Consider the following 11723-nt stretch of genomic DNA (forward strand, 5'->3'; position numbering starts at 1 on the left):
GACAAGCTAAACATTGATCAAGAGCATTCAAACATATCTTAAACTAAACTAAAGTATGATGAAGGCAAACTAACAACAAGCAACTGAATGAAACGGCAAACTGCAACATACAAGCATTTAAGCATACTCTAACGACAACTACAGCAAACTGAGCACATAAACATACTACATATAAGAATCGAAAATAAGAGAAGGGAATGAAGTTTACCTTTTTTACGTGCAGTGAACTGGGAATTTAGCCACAGATCCACGCTCGAACGCGACGAACCCGGATCCAATCGAATTACCAAGTCTCGGACCAGAAAAATGAAGTAATTTCTTGATTATTTTTTACTTTTTTTTTTTTGGTATAAGGCTACGGCTATATCCCCTTTCTCTAGATATGAGATTATCGCCGTTCAGAAACCATGCCTCAAATGGTCTTCAAACTCTGGTATTTATAGCCTAAGATTAGGGTTTCGGATTTCAAACCCTTTTGGCTCCAAAACAAAAATTGCATTTTTCGTGCGTGTCTTTGAGTTTTGTGGTTGGTAACTGTACCAACAAAGTCGGTTAGTTTTTGTCTAAAATTAATTATTTTATTTGTAGTAATTCTACATAGAGCAATTATACATAGGTAACATTGACTTGCAAGCTTAAACTTTGCAAAAGTGAGAATTATTTTGTAAATTTTATTAACTATTTATAACCAACTTGAAAATTGAAGTAAACTAAAACATGAAAGCACTAATGAAAGAAATTAACCAACCATGATTTCAAAAGCATTATGATAAGACACTATAACAGTTAAAAATTATACATGCCCATAGCATACACATACACGTAATATTCGGATCAAATTTGAAGATAGACACTGTGCCTATACACAAATGCCCCACACAAAACGACCATAGCCTACGAGTCTGCTTATGCTCGAACTTACATCCGATCAAATCTAGGCTTCTAGCCAATGCTATACAGCATGGGCCATGCCAGCATGCCTAGCCTTGCATGATCCATGCTCAGCCTCATATCGTTTTGTGTTAACCCCCTTTGATATGGCCTAAAGAGATAAGACACATGTCCAACAACCCGGTGAGATCAAAGAAACATATATCAGCTCCAACGGCTAATTTCGTTCAACATACTAACATAAAATCTACAAGATAGTAATATATATCAAGTATTTGAACGATTATAATCCAAGAAGACAATCGAGTTATAGGGACATTGAATATGGTCGTATATACAAGACATTTTTCTGACCACACTTTACTTGTCTTGCATTTAGCTTTCTCGAAAGCCCCTAGCTTGTACTGTACAAATTAGGGGTGTCAAATGGGCGGGTTGGGCTGAAATTGGCCCAATAAAAATGGGCATATGTAATAAATGGTTTGGGCTAATATTGGCCCAAAAGTTATTTGGGTTGAATTGGGTTGGGCTGAAATGGACTAAAAATGGGTTGGGTCATGACCCGCCCAACTTGACCCAGTTTTTTTGAACGGTCTATTTTCTCGAAAAATATTTTTTTGGAAAATGTTTTCTAGAAATACATTTTTCGCGAAAAATATTTTCCTGAAAATTATTTTTACGGTTTTTTCGTGGAAAATATTTTTTAAGAAAACAATTTTTGTGGTTAATATTTTTCCAGAAAAACATTTTTCGTGAAAAATATTTCCCTCATATTGAACACACCACAAACTTATAAGATACATGATATAAGAAAAGTGTATATATTAAACAAATAAACTAAATCTCAAGTAATAAACCCAAATTTAAGTAAATCTTAAAAATGGGCTAGAATTGGGCTAGTATTAGGCTAAGTTGGAGATCACTTTAAAATGAGATATGTTGGATTGGGCTGAAATAAGCCCAATATAAAATTATCTTGAGCCCAACCCATAAAAGTTTGGGCGGGTCATCACCTTTTGGGCTAAATTTGACACCCCTAGTACAAATTTTAGTTGGTAATCAATAATATAAAGATGTTTTCTTCTCTGTTTTACTTTAACATTAATTTTTAAATACTATTCTGTACAATTATAGCATCACCACAGGCTTCATTTTGCACTCGATCGTGGAGTCACTGCAAGAAATAAAATAAATTGTGGTAGATTAATTGTGGGAGTCATACGAACCCCTGCTATTAGATTATTTTTTATGTTTATTTCAGCCCTCATCACTAATCGCGGCCAGCAATCACTGTCTAGCTATATATCGCCAACCACCACTATTATTTATCACTATCATCTACCACAATATTAGCCACGACCACCTACTACCACCATTGTTATTTGCTATTATCATAAAAGTCCCATCCCCATTAGCTACTATTGATAACCACTACCATTAACCAACACTACCACCATCTACCACCACCTTAGTCAACACCACAACCACCCTGTTAGGCATCGCCACGACCAACAACCATATTAATTTAAAGAAAAACGTATTATGTCGATATAGTATCGATTAATTAGTATTTTTGTTAAATTTGATAGTTATTAACTTTTAAATAAAGACAACTCTTCAACATACAAATGTTGAAAAATAATCATTCTTAATTATTTAGTTTTTAGATGTTAATATACTTCTTAATATTTACAATTTTGTTACATTTTATCTAGCAATTTAAATATTATATGAAATATTTTCGTGAGTTGTTATGAGCTTGTTCTATATTTTAATTTATTATTTGTTAGGATATGTTATTTTCATTATTTTTTTTTGTATATTACATATGACAATGATATTTAAGTAAGTTATTTCCACTTCTCAATTTTCTTATTTAAATAGTTAAATGGAAATAAAACGTAGAAAATAGAGAAAAGGAAGTGACGATATTGGCCCCCATCTTCTTATGTAGTATCAATTTGAACATTAGGGTAATTTGGACATTTGAGTTAAAATTTCAGAACCGGGCAAATTTCCCTCTTTTTTTTTTCCACTATTTTTCAAAAGGCACGATTAATTTCCTCTCTTTCAACTGACAAATCATTTAGCAGGGCTCAATTCCATTTCCTCATCATCTTCTCTACATAGCAAGTCGGCACAATGGGAAAAACAAAGGTTCGCGCTTTATCATACTCTTTCTTACTTTCATTCGCGCTATATCATTTTTGTTTACTTTCTAACAATAGAGTTCGTACCTTAAATTATTCTCAATGTGTTTTGGATTATATTTTGGTTCAATTGTTTCCTGGATTCCTTTATTTTTCGAGGTCCAATTGTAAGTCTTATCCTCTTAAGAGTCATGGTTATGGGGAAAATGGGTGTGTGCTTTTGAAAAGAAGGGTTTCTAGTGAGAAGTTATATATTTCTATGGGGTGGTGCTTGGGAGATCTTTTTTTTTATTTTTTTTATTTTTTATGATTAGTTGAGGTTGTCTGTATTTTCTTATTCAATGGATTATGGACACTGCAAGAAGATTTTAAGCAATTACTTTGAAATTTGAGAAAATTTTGTTATTTAATTAGTCTGAAAGGACATCAAATGGATTTTGTTTTTTTGCAACTCTTTATAGGGTTTCAGATTTATATTATTTGGATTTTTTTAAAAAAAAAAGACTAATTTTATACACTGCAAGAAGGATTAAACCCAACACTTACTTTGAAATCTAGTTTATTTGTTAATTAATTAGTATATTTTAAGGATTATATACAAATGGATTTTGTTGTACGTTTGCAACTACTGCATCTTTGTATATCAGGGATGGCTAAAAATATGAGTACAGTTACATGAACTTTGGCACTATGGGCATGTGATTATTGTAAATAATTATCCACTAAATCAAAGGTACTTTTAAGCAATGGATTGATCATCCATGATTTGAGCAAATCACCATGGTAAAACACTTCTTGTGGTTTGTTTACTTCTACAGATGTGTTTAAACTTTAGTTATCCAATATTCCATTATTAGTTTCGAGCAACTTTAAGTATGACTTTGTTGCTGGGCCAATATTAATTAAGATTACTTGGCCGATACGTTAACAATTTCTTGCTAGCTAGAACACATATCTCTTGTCACTCATATCCTTTGACGGACCAAGTTGTTTCTCTGCTTGTGTAGCAGGGGTTCTATCTTTTGTTTCCCAAAGCAAGCTTGGTGAGCCATCACCATATTACATTAACTAGAGTAATATATTTTTTTGTTGTTTCCAAAACACTTAATTTTCTCTACAACTTATCATTTTGAAAAGAAACTTATTACACTTGTTTTATCTCCCTAAATATTTGTCGTCACTTTGCTCGCTGCCCTTTTTAAAAAAAAATAAATAATAACAGCTTTTCCTTGCCCTATGTTTTGAGATTCTTTTAAGTTTGATCATTGTGGGAAAGAACTGAAGTGAGGGTTTTCCTTTTGTCTTTTTTTTTTTCATTTGGGTCTGTTTTGAAGTTCTTCCCTTTTTACTGTTATTGCTTTCATCTTGATGATTTTGTGAACTTGTGTTCTTTTTCTTTTCTTTGTTTTTGTGGATTGTTTTGTTTTGTGATTCTCTCTGTTCATATGATGTTATTATTTGTGTTTTTGTTTACTTGGTTAGTTTATGGTTAACCTTCATGTTTGGTAAGTGAAAAAAGAAAAAATGGTAAGAGTAATTTTACTGTATTCTTCTTGTCTTTCAGATTCATATTTTTTCATGTATTGATTTTTTATGATGTTAAGATTATATTTATTCTAATCCTTATCAAATGTATTTATGCGTTTGTGATCTTTTTATGTGCTTATAAGACGTGTCTATATGAACTGTCAATACCACAATGTGCCAATTGCGGTAATGAGCTCACTCTCCAAATACTTGGTGTATTTGGTCCAAATGCTAATCTCTTGATATAATTCATGAGCAAGGTTGTCACCAATAAAGTTCAGCAAATGAATGTTTTTCTAGTTGATCCTAGTCAACTACATGAAAATAAAGTTGGATGTTGTTATCTCATCCGATGGTAAGCTTCTGCACACTAATCAGTTTAGAGTAAGAGCATTTGAGAATACAATAGTTTAGTTGTGCTATTTTGGAGTTTTTATCGGAAAATTGACTTTATATTGCTGGAAAATGACAAGTCGATTACCTTTAATAAACACTTTCGCTTTCATATCAAAAGCTGACCTTTCTAATTTCCTGTAATGGAAATTTAATAATTTATACATCTATTGACAATGTTAATAAATTCGTGTTTGCACTATCTAGACTTCTCTTCAAGTTATGTCTGCATTACTTGACTGAATATTGTCAAGGTAAATGAAATGCTTTAAATAAACTAAGTAAACTTCTTTGGGTGCTTGCAATTTTGCATTTCATTGTTCTATATCTCTATTGCCGAGATGGTAAATATTCGCAGGACGATGCGAGACTTATTGTTGTTCAAATTTTAAATGCAAGCATTTTGTCATTTCCAAGGTATGCTCCAAATGACTCGAAGCATGAAGTTTATAGGATTTTTATTTTCTGTGAGGACTAATTGCTTCTGTTTTATTTTGGTGTTGTGGTTAACAATGGTTTTCAATTGCTGGCATTACATAATTTCCTTTTGACCTCTAGAAATAAAGATGCTAATACAAAGCTTATTGATTATAGGCTTTCCGACTTTATAAGATGAGGTAACTTTTTAAAAACTCTTTCTTAAAATTTGTATAATTACTGTACCACCAGTCCGAAGCAGTCAGCTAGGTTAGCACACGTAGGGGTGGGCTTCAGTTCGGTTTTTAAGAATTTCCGTCTGGTGCCGCAATTTTTGTTTTTTGTTTTTTATTTTTTCGGGGGTATATACTGAATATCTAATCGAACTAACTTCGATTATGTATGGGCCCGGTATACTAGGCTCTTTTTCGGCTTAAAAACTTACTAGTAAAAGAGATGTAACAATTCTAGTTGAGATGCTCTATGCCTTTGTCATTAAGACAACCCAGAACAGGATATTTTTCTTGAATAATTCCTAGCTTTGATATCTAAAAACTTGAGAGAAATTATCCAATTTTGAATACCCTGTGAAAGTTTTTGTGTTGTAGTTCAATCACAACTTTGACAATTGACTTAGCACACCAGCTAATACTCAAAGAAGCTGTATTATTTAAACAATCTTGTTCTCTCAGTGCCATATACTGTCATATGAAATGCAACAGAGGTAGTAGTAGATTAGTGGTTGAAGTGTGTTAAAGTCTCTTTCTCTTCAAAATTGACAGGGCATGTCCATTTAAGTGGTTAGATACCATTTATTTGTGATAACACATAGGTTGAAACATACAATGAAAACAATCATGGATCTGCCTTCAAATAGTTACTTTTTTCTTTTCACTAGGAGACATTTCTCGTTATTTCTTTGCCTTGTATTGCAAAGTATAGTTGCTTTCACTTTCATTGCTAGAAAAGGAAGATCTGCCTTCTTTCATCTATTAGAGTGATTTGTATTAATCTCTTACAAGACTTGTAGATCGATAATGTATTAAGGCACACAATAACTGTAACCTGTGTAACCAGCAGGAAGTAGCTAAAGTAGTATACAGTTTCTATATTATAGAAAAGGTGGTTTCAACATGGTTGCTTAGGTGTCAATAAAAATCAAGTTGAGGGCATTTCAGACTTTTAACATCTAAGCAACGTGTGCTTTAACCCTAGAAAAAATCCGCCATCACATCAATTGTTTACTTTCCCTTTCCACGTTGCTCTAAAACGTTCAAGATCGCCTTAATTTTCATTTTTTTAATCAGGTTTTCATTGCAGTCTAGCTTTGTCTGTTCTGCTTATTTGCTGGTCAGTTCACTCGAAAAGAGAAAGGGCCGTCTACTGGTCAACATGACTCTAGTCCAAAACTCTTCTACTTTAGGAGCATGTACGTAATTGCCCCATGTCCTGTATTTATTGAGTCTTAATAAGCGTTGAATTTCCATTAAAGCGGTAGTTTAATTATTACTTTTAATTAATGGCATGGTTAATCGTTGATTTTTGATTTGTAGATTGCTTGGATGAAGTTTGCCGGCGTATCACCTGCACAGAGGATTTGGAGCTGGAGCAAACAATTGGCTTTTGCAATTTGAGGCAAGTAATTCCTTTTGGTGTTTTCTGTTGGGAAGGAAAAGGGAAAAAGATTCTTGTCATTGTGTATAGTTGATAAAGGAGTAGTTACTGGGACTTCTTTATTTGCTTGGTTTTCTTTAGTTCCTGCTTTGCAGCCTTCCTTTAGAGTAATGAAATTAGTTCTCTCTCACGAAAAGATTTAATTGTTACTTCTATGCATAGCAGTTTGAATAGAATTGAGACCACGAACTAATGTATTTATACTCCTTTAGTTAGTGGTTAGGAAAATAAATGACTAAAAACGTAGTAAAAGAATTAGTAAAAGCTATTAGATTTAGCATCATTATAGTAAAAGACAAAATAAATCACTATTTGAGTCGGGTTATAATAGAGAAGTAATTCTACAAAGAGTGAAATATTTCTTGGTGCTTAATTAGAGAGGGCGAGTTTGAATTCTGAAATAATAGTATGGAGTCTCTATTAAGCCAACATCTTCTCTCTGTTTATTGGCTGTGATGAGGTATTGGAAAACAAGATGAAACATTTTTTCTTTCGCTAATTGTATTGTGTTTGGAATCAAAAGGAAGAGTCAATTCAAATGTATTAACAGCATCTTTGTTAACTGATAGTAATAGATTTCACAACTTTGAGAGAAATGAGGAAGAGGAGTGGTGTTGGAATTGAATTCATGCCTTTGCCCCTCCCAACGTGCAACAAAATTTGAAGAGCAGTGATCGTCAAGCAAGCCCTTGGGTGACTGGTATGATTATTCACCTTTCTTCGTTTCCTTGGCTGGTACTGCTCAATTTGAGTGTTTTGCATATTTATCAATATTATACATATAAAAATATGTTTCTTGACTCTCGAATCTCGATAACATAGTAAAACTATTTACCAAGAAAATGGGTATGACCAAATTATTTTATTTCCGCTGAACCTCCGGAAAGTCACATACATAACTTCAATATTGTTGAAGAAATTGATTATATGTTAGGCTTCACAATACCTCTTCACGTATGCTCTGTACTTTTTAAAGTGGATCATGCCATTACATGAGAAATTGTGTTCAGAATCATGATTTACCTGTTACCGAAAATATGTTAATTGTTTATCTACCATATTGTTATATCTTCTATGTTAGATATTAGGACTACAAAATAAGGAAGTACTCAATAAGAGAGAAAAAAATTAGCACTCTATAGCCCCTTTTAGAGGGGTTAAATGCAAATTTACCATCTGGTTTGTCCTCCGCATAGTGAAAAGAAGTTTTTGTAGTGGATGAAGCGAGTGTACTTCCTGATTTCTCATGAAGACGCATCTTCAGAATTTTCAATATTCTAACGCTAAAATTCTTCATAGGTTAAATACGTTCATGGTTTCCCAGTTCAGACTTTATTCTTCATTGGCCGCTGCGGGTGAAACCAGTGTCCGGAGAAAGTCGATTTTCTCACATAATAGAGGTGTATCTGACTTGTACAACAAGGAATGAAGATAGTGTTGAAGGCAAGAGGTAAAGATGGAAAGAAAACGACAACAAATGGAGACAATGGTTGTGGTTTCCCTTCGGACCAACATTGACATAGTGGGAATTAATGTAACTCTTTATTAAGTTTAAGACTTATTTTATCTCATCTATAGGAACGTTTTTCATCTTTTGAGATTAATGGTACTGTTTGAGAAATTTGTACGAGATTCATATATAAATATCAGTTATCAACAATTGTGTTCTTTAATAAGCTTGTGAGAAGTGTACCAAATTAGCTTGAAAATGGCTCGGGAGAACTAAGATAATTTATAGTGACGAATTAGGCTTGTCAGTAATAGCACCATTTTCGTTACGCAGATAGTTTTCAACTACGAAATTGGTTCCTTTCCTAGACGAACAAATATGTCAGTTTATATATTTAGGGACGAAAACTTCGTTTCGTACACAAAGCATATACCTTTTAGTGACGTAATCACATTCTTTTAACTACAAATTATGAATAGCTTTAAAGACGATTGGCATCGTCACTAATTAAAATTATAGTTAGTGACAAAGTAGATTTGTCGGTAATAAACATCTTTTTGGCGACGATACAGAGTTTTTCGCTACAAAGTTTTACGCTATTTATGACAAACAAGTTTGTCATAAATACTATGCATTTGGAGACGAAATTATAGTTTGTAGTTAATAAACTTTATTTAGTGACGAAACACTAAGTTAGTCACAGAATCACCTAACAATTGAACCCTTGGTAACTCTTGGTCCTGTCCTTTAATTTCCTCGTGTTTTTTTTTTTTTTTTTAAATTGGACGAAAGATTGACGATTTTTTTTTCATTACGTTTCCTCGTGTTTAGTAATTATTTTCCATTGAAGACGTGACGAAATAGCTTGGGGTCGTAACGTCTCTGCCTCAGCTGTATGTTTGGCATGACAACTAAGGGTTATCTAGTAAATTAGAATAAAGTGCTTATTTTGATTGGTCCAATTAAGTAAAATAGTATGCATGCATTTTCAGCTTTTGACTGCAAAGATAATTTTGCCCATGCAATCGTGTATACTACGTTTATAGTGGACCGTTTCCACTTTATCAACTGATTTGATGCCAAATGGTTTGTGATTATTTTGTCCATATTAATTACTATTCCTTAAAATTATCTTGACCACATGAATTTCTTTTAAGGTTGTTAGTTTGTCATTTTTTTCTTAATCCAAATAGTGCTTTAACTACTAATGCTTAATTTAACTAAAGCTCTGCTAAACTATAAAGTGGACTAAACAAATAATACCAAAAAGATATTTTAATATAATGAATCAAACATCAGAGCTTATTAATTGGCCTAATCTAACATACTTCTTATGGCCTAATATGTCAATGATATCCACTTTAATGAGAAATTACTATTAGAGATTGTAAATGGGTGAAAAGAATCACTTCACTCTTATCAAAAGATTTCGGGTTCGAGTTGTGCATACGGAAAAAAAATTATACAATTATCACCGCCAGCTATCATCACTATTAGTCATTATGCATCTCAGGTTCATCATCGCCGTCCATTGACCAACTATTTCTAAAGCCCCACAATTTTATAAAAAATTACTGACAACGTAAAATTCAAAAACACTAAATTACTATTGCCATCATTTATAGATACTTTGGTTCTAATTACTCGAACCAATTTCAAAAGAGAAAAAAGAAAGAACTCCATAGTCACTGGGCCCGGGCTCAGCCCGGGGTTATTTCAACTAGTTTGTAACTAGATGTTGAACGGCCCGTAAACGGGCCCAATATTTCAATATTAAATCGTATTTACACGCATTTTTTTAATTTTTTAAAAATAAATTAATTATCAATGTTCTCAGCTAAGCACGCCAGGAAATTACATTGGAGATCAGAGTTTACAATTTTTTTTTATTTCTATAAAATTAAATAATAACTTAAAACTTGTCTAAGTTACCACAATTAACATTAAAAGATTTTATGCTTTAATACTCATTGCAACACTATGTCAAACACATACATCAAATTAAATGGTTAATTTCGATAGTATTCGTTCTACAGTGTATTTGAAAATTTTACAAGCAAATAGATTAAAACTATAAGTGTAATTATATTAACAAATTTTATAGAATTAGAGAAGCAAAAAGTATATCAATCTATGTAGGACCTACTCATAAATCCACACAAATTTGTCTTTCAAGTGTTCAATCAGTTTAAATATTCACCTACTTGATGAAGGTTTAAATGAATCACGTTATTCTTTATAACATGATAAAAAGATGAAAAAAGAAACTATGGTTTTACTTGATATCCTACACACAATAAAATTAAGAGAACAAATTAATACAATAAGCCAAAAAAAAAAAAAATCAAACGAATTTTGCATACATGATCAAAAAGCACCAAGGAAAATCAATGTGATATAAATTGTAGTAATTTACTGAGCCAAGTTAAAATTATGTTTATATAACTTGTTTTAACAAAAACATTAACTGGTGATGATATAAACAACTTTTGGATATTATTCTACATATATATACGTATTCTAATTTTTTTCAATTAAAAAAATGGTATAGTCTTCTTTACCTAATATGAGTAAAAGTAAATAAAATAATGTTCTTTAAGGAGATGATATATTTTCATAATGAAACAATATACAAATTAGAAAAGATAAAATCAAAGACAATTAATAAGAGAAATTACTCATGGAAGAATGGAGTATAAACAATACTACAGTCTATATAGCAAATGCATTTATGTCATATATATTGTCAGTATAAAGAAATTTTACATTATCAGGTACATTTTTTTTTATTGTAACAAGTAAGTTTGATTTCTTTATTTTTTTTAGATTACAAATCTCACCTATAGATATTTTTATATGACCTAATAGTAAGAAGTTCTTTCCTTTACATTGCATGTTACTTAAATTGAATTCTCACATCGATTAAGTACATAAATTGTAATATCATAATAAAGTATGAACAAAATTCATTGCCTAAATTTACTTTTGAGGTTCAACAAATTATATTTTTAAAATTACCCTTAGACATAGTGAAAATTTTCAATTTGAAATTAGTTTCAAATAATGTGGATAGATGAATGCCTTTGGATATTTATTATATCTTTTTTATTTTCCATTATTCTACTACAATATAAGTTTGTACTGTAATCAAATGTGCAAACAATAAAATTAATTCGTTTTTTTTTTTTTTTTTTTTTGTGGACACTTTCATTTGAAAAGTG

General features: G+C 31.7%; 1 long non-coding RNA gene across 1 annotated transcript; it reads left to right on the forward strand.

Annotated features, from left to right (window-relative positions):
• The first annotated feature begins 5197 nt into the window (after positions 1 to 5197).
• LOC132048165 (uncharacterized) lies at positions 5198 to 8722 on the forward strand. The gene is made up of 2 exons (XR_009412921.1): positions 5198 to 5578; positions 8431 to 8722. It is a non-coding gene; the product is annotated as an uncharacterized LOC132048165 (long non-coding RNA).
• Positions 8723 to 11723: the final 3001 nt, after the last annotated feature.

The sequence above is a fragment of the Lycium ferocissimum genome, chromosome 2, assembly GCF_029784015.1.
Source record: "Lycium ferocissimum isolate CSIRO_LF1 chromosome 2, AGI_CSIRO_Lferr_CH_V1, whole genome shotgun sequence".
Taxonomy (NCBI): domain Eukaryota; kingdom Viridiplantae; phylum Streptophyta; class Magnoliopsida; order Solanales; family Solanaceae; genus Lycium; species Lycium ferocissimum.